Below are 12,305 nucleotides of genomic sequence, written 5' to 3' on the forward strand. Positions count from 1 at the left end.
TTAAAAACTTTCATTATATGATGGTACTTTGACATTATACGATGGTACTTTGACATTATATGATGGTACTTTGACATTATACGATGGTACTTTGTCATTTTGTAAAGGCAAAAGGAATCATAGGAAATTAGAAAAAACAAGAATGTGTACCCAGTACACGGATGCCCCATCCGCACTATCATTTTCTATGTTCAGTGGACCGTGAAAATGGGGGAAAATCTCTAATTTGGAATTACAATTAGAAAGATCATATCATAGGGAACATGTATACTAAGTTTAAAGTTGATTGGATTTCCACTTCATCAAAAACTACCTCGACCAAAAACTTTAACCTGAAGCGGGACGAAGGGACAAACGGACGGACGCACAGATCAGAAAACATAATGCCCATAAATGGAGCAGAAAAACAAAATGCAAGAATCACTCATGTTGAGTATACTAAAGAAGGTTGATTTGAAGCATGCGTTTGTGCATTTTGAAAGAGAAAAGATAACACCAAACATTGTGGGTCTGCTTTCGAGACATGAATTAGAAGCTTCAGGAGTTTCAAATACAGCAGACATGATGTAGCGTCGAATTGAGTGTATTAAATATGGGACTTTTAAACCACAGAAAATTCAAGGAAGTTCCGGACCTCCTTAATTTGACATAGACAAATCAATACTTGAAAATTTACTTGATTATGGATTTTGACCTAGGATGTTGCAAAGATTTTGCTCGTAACTGAACATATCGAAGAATGGCACAGTTTGATCTGAGTAAACGTATATTTTCTGAACTTAATGATGATGACCCTAGTGATGTTGTATTGGGAGAAACTATTCAAGAGTTTCCTCTGTGTGGTGAAAATATGTTTCAGCATATGTTAATTGCCAAAGGCATTAGAGTACAAAGATGGCGTCTAAGAGACTCTATTCAACGTTAGGCTGATTCATCTGGAGCTCAAACAAGGAAATCAGGAAGACCTCACAGACGAGTTAATGACGTAATGGGGCTAGCTTAACTATTTGTGGCATATAGACACTAACCATAAGCTTGTACACTGGCGATTCATAATAATAGGTGTGGTGTTGATGGTTTAAACAGAATGACAATGTTTCTTAAATGCTGTGAAAACAACACGTCTCTAACAGTCTTAAACTGTTTTTTGTCAGGTGTCGCCAACTTTGGTGTGCCTCTAAGGGTCAGATCGGACAGGAGACTGGAAAGCGTGTTCAGTTGCATTTATACTCAGTGAAAGGGGTGATGGAAGTATGACAACAGGCCGGAGTTCCCACAATCAAGGGTTTGAGAGATTGTGGAGGGACATATTTGAGGGTGTCTTATGTTATTATTCTTTTATATGGAAGATCAAGATATTCTAGATCCATTCAACCTTCAGCATTTAGCAGCACTACATTTCAAAATATAGGGGAGATAAACAGAAGGCTTCAACGGTGGAAAACAGCATGGGCTGGTCATAGGATGCGTACAGTTAAATCGTCTCTTTTAATTTTGTTGTCATCTGGCCAACTTCAAAACCCAGTAGGCATACAGCTTAGTGAAACCGAATTACTAGAGTATGGACTTGAAGGACAAATTAAATCGAATAACACAGAAAAAGGGGGCCGACCAATATTTGCCCCAATTAGCCATTTAATCAACGAACAGTCTAGACAGGCATTGAAAGAAGTCAACCGTTCTCATGAAAACTTTGAAATAAATGACTTTTTAAAGTTTTGGGACATTATTACAAGAAATTATTTGTTGATAAATTATTACAAGTTGATCTTTAAAATTTCAGCATCGTATAGTTTGTAATAGCCTGTGTTGGCCAGGATGCACTTGGTCAGAACCTTGCTATGAACATTTCTATAACATTTGATTTTATTGTTAAAGATATTTTCCACAATATCGCTAACGTAGATTGTTTTTACCTCAATTTTGACTGACAAAATCAGAGTATGAATTCACTCTATGTACTCACTCGTGCTCATTTATGAGTATAATGCATAGCACATGAAAGCATACAAATACATGTACAACACTGTGTTCACTGAGTCTTCTACGATTACAGCACTCATATTACAAAGTGAACTAAACCATTGTACATAAATTTTCATACATAATTTTTTAGTTTATATCAAGGATTTGTATAGTATCTTACTATACAAATCCTTGTTTATATCAATCAACTCAAAAGTTGTTTGTTTGCATTTCCATTAAACGAAATCTGCCACTATCTATGATGGAAGAAATTTGTCAAAGTTACAACAATTATTTTACACCATATGTGTAAAAGTCAAATATCTGAAGGCTGGGTAAAAAGATAGAAACATGCTTGAGGCAAGTTAACACTAAAACGGTAATTTGACCTGACGGTCACGACACACATTCTGGCAATACACTCATGTGCCATACATCTAAAGTCTAGGTAAAAAGACAAACAAGGTGTGGCCTAGACAAGCGTCACTGAAAAGAACGAGAGAGACTCAAACAACATGTCTCTCTTCATCAAATGAAAGACATAATGGAAGTCAATTGCATTGGGTCAAGTTGTTTGAGGTTGGGATAAGTGGTGATATAAGCTTACCCCACCTTTACTTGTGATGTAAAAGCATACTCAAACATTCAAAGTATCTCTTATTCAAGTGACCTTTTAACAACTTCAACTAAATCTAATTAATACAAACAATCAACTATAGTCTTTGTTCAAATAATGTGCTCCCCAACAAATAAGGGCACTTCCATGAGGGGAACTATACACAAACCCCCAATTTGTGTCCATAATGCTATGAGGTAACTACATCACTGACCTGAAGACATTCAACTGGGTTCAGCAAACCTATTTTTAATAGTGTTAAATTTAAATAGATGCATTGTTGACCCTATATTGCATGTAGGTTCTTCTTATAAAATTTTAAGTCTATTTACGACCATTGAACTCTGGTCTTGAAATTCAATAAGTTCTTCCTCTTTTGTGTTCAAAATGTTGTCGTTCTGCATGTAGATAAGCTTTGTCATATTTTAGAAGTTGCTCTAACATGCTAGTATGCCTTAAATGTTTGCATGTGTGCTATATTTTTATTTGTGCTTAATTTTAGTTGTGATTCAGCTTTTGTTTGTTTAGATAAGTATTTTAGTAGTGCTTTGCATGATTTTCAATGTGCCTATGCTGTTATATATTTTGTCCGCATGTTTGTGTGTTTAAATGTTGTGTTTATGTCATTTTATATTCGGTAAAAAGCTCTTAAGAGCTTATGTGTAAACCGAATCAAAATAAAACTTTCGTATTCGTATTCATATTCGTATTTTAATTGGAAACATGGTCAAGAATATTGGACATTTCCAAGCGAGATAGCCCAAGTTAATTGTTTAAGAAATTATTATAAAAACTCTGATAGTTTTAAATTGCTCATCGAGATATATTTGTATTATGACACGTGGTATCTCGTAAGTGTATTTAAATAAAGTCTTCATAATTTGGGTAAATTGACATAACATTGGTTTTGAATGTATCTGTATTATTCTATTGTCGATAGAACTTTCAATAAAAATTACCACTTTTTATTCCAGAATAATGAAAGTAAAAGTCAACCTTTCTATTATGTCGATCCATTTGTATACTGTACATACAACATCTGTCGAACGGAGGTTTGGAGTTTGCATTTGAAAATGTAGTTGACAACAGAAAACTTTGATTTCAAATTTTTTAAAATCTAAATAATTAGATTATTTCATCATAGTTCAATCTTATCTGCTATGGAAAAATTAACTGCGGCGGAAAATGGAATTTTATGATTTTTTAAAGCATCAATCCATAGTCAAAGGTACAATATCAACAATAGAAACACAGGGGGAAAAGAAAGAAAATATGAAAGTTATTTTCAAATGGCAATTGACAACAGTAAAATCTGACTGATTTTTTTTTTTTTGAAGAATGATATTTGGAAATCCTTCTTAAAGTTCATTTGCTATGGATTGTTTTTTTTATCACATTTAAGGGTGTTTCCCGTTTACATCAATGATAACTATTTATAAGAGTTATCAATGATATAGCATTTGTACTGATTAATGTAAAAAAAAATACAAGTGTCCTTCATTCTTGTATATGCTTGTATACCAATTTTTATGTTGATCGATCTGGTGATATAAATATGTAAAATCAAAATAGCAAAGGACACCCAAGCTACTTGAAATTGACAAAGCAAAGTATAATGTTAAAGTACCATCGTATAATGTCAAAGTACCATCATATAATTTCAAAGTACCATCGTATAATGTCCAAGTACCATCATATAATGTCAAAGTACCATCGTATACTGTCGAAGTACCATCATATAATGTCAAAGTACCATCGTATAATGTCAAAGTACCATCATATAATGTCAAAGTACCATCGTATAATGTCAAAGTACCATCGTATAATGTCAAAGTACCATCATATCATGAAAGTTTTTAACATAAGGCAGTTCTGGCGTTCCATAGAGTACATTTAAACAAAACAATAAAATCAGTTGACATAGTATATATTGATTGTCAAACACAAAGTACACAACTAAGTTATCATTCACTCGGAGTCGGAAAAGTCGGAGTCTGGTATGTGTGCTGGACCAGGAACAGGTGGTGCTTCCATATACCCAATCTGTTTGAGGAACTCTGAGGTTTTCAGTGTGTTGGCGTCTAGCCGGTCCCATAAGTCAACCAGTTTACCCTGCATCTGGCGATGGGTCTCTCGTTGGTACCGTGTCACTTAATTGCTGCTCACTAACGATTCTGTGGGTTAGTTTAACGGTCTTGGCTTCCTTACGGGAGGCAGGAACTTTCCCATTGAAGTGAAGGTGGACCCGTCCAGATTTGTCATTGAAGCGTCTATGCCATCCTGCAGGATAAGAAAGGAAATTTAAAATATGATAATGTTATTGTAGTGAATTAAATTATAATTAAATAAATATAGATAATTGACTCACTGACGTTTGTATATTCATTTAAATAATTGGATTTAATAAGTGATAAAATAAGTGTTTAGGTAATCGACAAAAGCGCGTGTCGTCATAAACCAATCAATTTGTTAATTTATATATTTTGTTAATTATCTTAATCATTTAAAAACATGGCAACTTTTTATTCAATAAAAATTAAGCAATGAAAATAACTTACCGGCTCATGTTTTTCATCTTCAACAATTGCATGGTTCCCCTTCCAATACACCGTCCATTACTGGGATACACTCGAAGAAGATATCTACCTCATTGTTCCTTATTCTTCTTTAATGAACAAGTGAAACACCTAAAATATAAACATATTATAAATCAACTAAAATTGAAAAAAAAATTCAAGACGAACCGTTGGGACAATTAAAGTTCAATTCTTCTTGAATAATTGATAGGTCTTTCCTTCCATTTTGTTGTAATTATACTGTCATATATATTGATTGATTGATTGATTGATTGGTTGGTTGGTTGGTTAGTTGGTTGGTTTATTAATTAAACACGTTGGATAGGGTTTCTTGAAACAAGTGAAAAAGAAACAAATTAATCTTGGACCCCATATTAAACACATGAGACGGAAACATATACTGACTGATTGATCAATTGATTGATTGATTGATTGATTGATTGATTGATTGGTTAATTGATTAAACACGTTGAATAGGGTCAATTGAAACAAGCGAAAAGAAACAAATGAGATCTAGGACCCATGAGATGGAAACATCCATGCACTTATTGATTGATTTGTTGATTGATTGATTGATTGGTTGATTGATTGATTGATTGATTGATTGATTAAACACGTTGAATAAGGTCTCTTGAAACAAGAGAAAAAGAAACAAACGAGATCTTGGACCCCATATTAAATACATGAGATGGAAACATCCATGCACTGATTGATTTATGGATTGATTAATTGATTGATTAAACACGTTGAATAGTGTATCTTGAAATAAATGAAAAAGAAACAAATAAGATCTTGGACCCCATATTAAACACATGAAACGGAAACACGCATGCACTGATTGATTTATGGATTGATTAATTGATTGATTGATTGATTGATTGAATGATTGATTGATTGGAATTCAAACACACATTAAACTCTTTAAATAGTGCCAAAATCACATAATTTGCCTCTTAGTACATGACCTTGACATTTGACCTTGTGACCTTCGTCAAGGTCATTGCTCAACAATGTCATTGCAAAAAAAACCTATGGGTCAAGTACCTTTTGGTTAATAGTTTTGCCTAATAATGGCTTTTTATAAACCATAAATTGGGTTATGTCCCTTACATAATGGTAACACCAATACAGTCATAATGTAACAAAGTTGCCCCTTGAAGTACCAAGCATTTTGCACTACTTAAATTTTCTGTATCTATAACCATTCAAGAATTATAGGGAAATCAAAGACATACGAAAATCTAAAACATGATCTTGACCTTTGACCTTGACCTATATTTTCAAGTTATGGTCCAATAATCTCAAATCAAAAGACCCGAGGTCTTTACAACTTACGGTTCATAAGATTTATTTGCATATTGAAAAGTAAAATATTCAAGGGGAAATAACTCCTATAAGAAGTCACTGGATTGATTCGGTTAAAATTATTTGAAGTTGTGACTTCTGGCAAGGAACATTTTTAAAAAAAAACATTTGCCGCTAAGTCTTATAGTTGATGAGGAGTAGCGAGAACAGTGTGTTTTGTAATTGGGGAGATAACTCCTATAAGGTAAATAGTAAACATTGGTGCCCCTAATACAAGATAGCTTTTATTAACCCGATACTTGTTACCAAAGATCATTTTGATATGTTGCGTACTTTTCTTGACGATTTACTTTGAAAGCGGCGAAAGAAAAAAAATAATAATTAAAAATCAATTGTTCAGAGAACAATTGAAGGTCTTTCCACCAGTTAATATCTATTTTGATATTAAAATATTAAAATTCAGTCTAAAATGTCAGTTCATATGGCTTTATGATATATAGATATGAATTTAAAGCAAGGTCAAAATCTAGAACGTCAAATTAACCTATGACATTGACCTCAATTTCAAGGTCACAAACTGAGGATCTCAAGTCAAAAGACCCTAGGTCTCTAATATGTATGGTTAGTAAGTTATATCACTTTACACATAATGTTAGATATGATAGGGGTAAAAACTCCCATTCATTGTCTACGCACTCTTTCAATTAAAATTATTAAGTTACAACATGTCGCAACTAACAATTTAGTCAAAATAATTTGTCGATATCTTATAAGGTTAATAAAAATGAGTGAAAATAAGCCAAATTCAAAAATTAGAATATGACCTTGACCTTTGACCTTGACCTAATTTTCATTTTTTTTTTGGACCAAGGACCTCAAATCAAAATATCCTAGGTCTCTATCACTTATGGTTTACAAGATAGAAATGCATATCACTTATCAAATGCATGAGGGGAAATAACTCTCATATGGAACATTCATATCGCTTCGGTCAAAATAGGACAAATCATGAGAAGGATATAACAAGCAATTTTGTAAAATAAATTTGTCGTAATCCATTACGGTTGCGAAGGAGTCGTGGATACAAGGAAAACAGTGTTTGGGGAGATAACTCCTACAAAGAAAAGTATTCGGTTACGCAGGGTAAATTTCAAAAGCGCATAAACTGTTCGATATCATATACCAAATATCTAAGCGACATATTGAGAAACAAATGTTTATCGCAAGAACAAATTTTGGCAGAAGAAAAAAAAAATAATCAGAAGAAAAACAATAAACAAACGAAATACAGTAAGGTCTTTCCATTAAGAAAAGAAAAGACCTTAATAAACAAACGAAATACAGTAAGGTCTTTCCATTAAGAAAAGAAAAGACCTTAATAAACAAACGAAATACAGTAAGGTCTTTCCATTAAGAAAAGAAAAGACCTTAATTATACAGTAATAGTCTATGTTAGTGTTATAGTCCCAGGACTAACAAAGGCCAAAACTTCCGACTTGGGACAGGCATGAAAACGCGGCAGAGTTAACCATATTCTGTGAACTCTCAATCCTCTTACTATACCTCTAGCCAATTTAGTCTATAATAAACAAACGCACAACAAAATGCAAATAAAAACTCAGTTTAAAAGAAGTCCAAGTCCGATGTCAGAATAGATAACACAGGAAACTAAGCAAGTGCAGGAGTCACCAAGCAGGGGCCTTCATTTCTGTATCTTTTTTTTCGCTACTATTCTCTAATCTTAAACGTAATGAATATTATGTAAATACTTGATACCTGTATTCTGGACATTGTTCTTTTCTGTATTAATAAATCAATATATATTTTACCCAATTCTTTATTGTTGGTAGCGTTATTGTTTCTTTTTGGCACCCCATTATTCTCTAAAGATTTTTTAACATTTTTTTTCAACTCGTTTGGTGTTTTTTTTTTTTTTTTTGCCCATTACTCTTTAGTCTGCCAGACGGTTAATCTCATCCGCACTAATATCTATCACCATATATTATTCAAAAGCATTGATCTTATTGAAAAAAAGAGGGGTTTCAACTTTCAACCCCGATCTCCCTTTTTTTTGGACCTGCCTCTACCTAAAGTCTTACTAGTCTTCGAAATGAAGTTATGCATGCGTGCACATGCGCGTAGCTACGTTGACGTCAAAACGCCCGGGCGTACACTTGAATTTTGAATTTATTTTTTTTTATCTAAATATAATTAAAAAAAACTGGTCAAAAGCACATCAGCCTTGTGCTAGAACTCTCTTCAATGGATTGTAATTTTCAATAAAAAGGGACTAAATTTACTTTAATCAAATAGTTCATTTCACATATTTGTTCCAATTTTCTGTAAAAGTCTGAATCTACTGTGAATTCTGTGTTCTTTTCTTATATTAAAGCAATTCATTATCTGCTGAGATTCGATATGCGGTTTGCATTGTTGTCGAGCATGTAACTTATGTCGAAAAAGCGAGACATAGCGTCATCAGCGCCGTCAATTTTTAGGTTCCGAATGTGGACAAAGTTTTTTGAATGACTCTCTGTTAAAAATAATGTTTATGATCAAAAGAGTATCCAGTGCAATATATAATTTTGCAATTATTTCTTTAATTTTCCCCGTATTTTACGGATAAAGGGTATTTCTTTCTGCAATTAATAAGTGGTCACAGTTTGGGCTTAATTTTTTTTTTATTTCTTAATCACATTAACTACTTGTCGAATCTTTTTGTCGAATTTTATGAAAATTTTGAAGAAGTTTTTTCTATGATTAATGTCTAAAGCAAAATTTTGAAAGCATCTGTTTTCGTTCATTTTTCAGTTCTTTACTGATAGCTAGACTTTTCTTTGCGCAATTAATTGTTTTACATGCTCAATTTATAAACCTTCATAAAATGTGATATATTGGCACACGTTAAATTCCAGATCAAGAAAATATAATAAAGAATATTTTTTTTTTAAATTATTGGAAAAGACTGGTAAATTGATTCACTTCTTGTGGAAAGAAATCGTGTTCCAGAATTTTTTTATATTGCATCTCTAAGAAAACATTTTTTCGTGTTCATTAAAAGGTGCTTTTGTCGATTGTATGCTCACTCACGACTTTAAACAATTTGAAAGTAATATTGGTTTGAACGTTTTCGCTAAAACCAATGTCCGTTAGCTGCCAATTAACACGATGAATAAGTTCAAAATTAAACATAAAAATATACCATTTAGATTCAAAAGTATGTTACTATCAATGATTTTTTACTGACAGGAATGGTATGTCATTCTCGATAACTCGATCGCTTTCTGGGGTTCCGTCCCCTCGAACCAATTACCAGCAGGGGGTGGCATTGAGCGGTTTGCACTTTGTCACCCCCTCAGACCCCTCACCAAGGTTCGGACGTACACGTAAATATCACCCAGCTACGCCACTGGTGCAGTTTAGGTATCCATTAAAGAATCTTGAGTCGTTAAAAGATCAGTTCAGTGAAAACAGTTTCAAAATTAAATTTGTGGAACCAATTAGGATTTGTACAGTAACTTTTACAAATTATTGGTGGAACTTTATATTTAATTAGAATACATAATCGAAACTTGTGTCTGTTTCTTAGATAAATAAGATATAAACTGTGCCGTCCAAATAGGTTCAGGTATTGGTGCAGTTACATTACAATTCTTGTTTTCATGTGTCAATTTCTATAAGCCAAATATAGAAGACAGATATAATACAATTGTATCACTGACATGCATGTCAAAATCAGTGAATACAGAAAGGAAAAAGAATAGACAATTAGTAATGCAAGTGACCTCGAAAAAGACGCTTAGTTAACACTGGGAACCAGAGGCGGATTTAGGGGGGGGGGAGGGGGCCCGCCCCCCCCCTTTTTGGGAAAAAATTTGGTTGCTTATATAGGGAATCACTGAAGCGTGACTGGAGCGGGCCCCCTCTTAGGTCAGTCAGTGGTCCCCCACTTATGAAAATTTCTGGATCCGCCACTGCGGAACAGTATATAATTAGGTAGTGTCAAGCCCCGTTAATATATGGGTCAGAATTTACTGTCATGAAATTTTTGTTACATCCAAAACTGTCTTTTTAGAAAATTTAAAACTACTCATAAAATGAAAAGGCCACTGTAAATTAAACCTAGGGATCAAGGCCTTTCCATTTCTGTATGCAAAAAGATAACTTGTTCATGCAACATGATATTAGTGGCATTTTTTCATTTCATTGAATGATGTAACACAGACTCCAAAACTTCTTCTAAATACTGGTTTTCAGAAATTCTATGAACAATTTAACATCTGTGTAGGGTTAAGTCTGTTCATTATCTCTAAACAGATTAAATACTAGCAGTATTCTGTCTAATTTTGAACCATATTCAAGAAATTTCACTTTAAACTCATGGATGTAACAGGACACAATTTTGGTTTTCTTTTCATGTTTCTGAATATACCACAATCAATTTTTGGTGAAAGGTTACAGGATATCAGAAATGCATGGTGCAGATGAAAAAAAAAGTTGACTAAATCCAATTGGGTCTCATACTTTTTTTTATTATAAACTATTTTTCAAATTTGTTGTCTTTGTTACATCAAAAATTGATTTAGTTTCAGTGTTACACCATATACTGCAGTATCTATATTAGCTTATCTTTTCATGGACCTTTCCTAGTATTAATATTGTGGTGCAATGTGAACTAATCTCCGTGTGTAAATTGGGTTACTTTCATTCATGAATTTTTCATTAGCCTAAATTTTGACAAACAATTCAAGGGTGTAACAATGAAACCATATTCTACACGGACTTATTGCAGCGAAATGGTTGTACCATTCTTCATCTATCATAAATCTATTTACATCAAACTTAGCCGTACCAAATTTGTCAGGTTAACAATCTTGATGATATCAGATTTAGAAATAACAAAATTAATCACAGTAATCCTTCATTACATGTATATTTATGTGGTAAATATAACTGAAATATTTCATGTACATGATGTAACTAATGTCTGGTTTGCACTTCCTTCAATTTTGCAACCTTGTTTTCTTCCATTGAAAGTTGAAAAGACTGCATGTGTTGGATATGGTTGTACATTAGTATGACATTATGTCATAAATTTTTCAAAACATCAATTGAATATTGCTATTATGTTAATTGGTTCTCTTTTATTTAATTTATTAGTGTTGTATATAAGATGTAACAAATTGACACTATTTTCATGGATGTCCAACACTTGCGTATTTGAAGTACTTCTAGGAAAAACTGTCCATGCACATTATACCCGAATATTGGAACAGTTTATCTCCGGGTAAATCTGCATGTTTTTGACAGGGAACATCTCAAAGCTGTTTTATGTAACATTTTTTGGATGTAACATTTATGACACAAAATGTTACATCTTCAATTTCTGCAAATATAACCTATTTTCTCGTTTTAATATGACATGTATACCCTATTAAGCACCATTAAATAGTTATCTAACACCTCTTATTGATATTAATATTCATATAGCAAAGAGTATTTGAAAGATACAATCAACTGAGACGTATTTTTAACCACATGATTTTTATGGACACGATAAATTCAACAAAATGTCCACCAAAAATCACAATGAAATTTAGTATAAAAAACACTTGCATCAGAAAAAGTGGAATTCTATTGGGACTATTTATATCATCATCATGCAAGTTTTCTTCCATTTTATGTTTTATTCATTCTGAATCTTAATTGACTATACATTTTAAGAAATTGTCAGATGTAACACAAATTCCATGACAGTAAATTCTGACCCATATATGTTCCTGGTTAACACATGGCTGCAAATTGTTTTAAATGATAGAATTACGTCTATTTTTTAATTTCCG

At 32.8% G+C, this 12,305-nt stretch overlaps 1 long non-coding RNA gene across 1 annotated transcript; it reads right to left on the reverse strand.

Moving 5' to 3' along the window:
• Window positions 1–4,492: 4,492 nt before the first annotated feature.
• On the reverse strand, window positions 4,493–5,264 carry LOC143058205 (uncharacterized). The gene is made up of 2 exons (XR_012972941.1): window positions 5,140–5,264; window positions 4,493–4,861 (listed from the first exon to the last, which is right to left on the reverse strand). It is a non-coding gene; the product is annotated as an uncharacterized LOC143058205 (long non-coding RNA).
• Between the last annotated feature and the right edge of the window lie 7,041 nt (window positions 5,265–12,305).

The sequence above is a fragment of the Mytilus galloprovincialis genome, chromosome 14 (assembly GCF_965363235.1).
Source record: "Mytilus galloprovincialis chromosome 14, xbMytGall1.hap1.1, whole genome shotgun sequence".
NCBI lineage: Eukaryota > Metazoa > Mollusca > Bivalvia > Mytilida > Mytilidae > Mytilus > Mytilus galloprovincialis.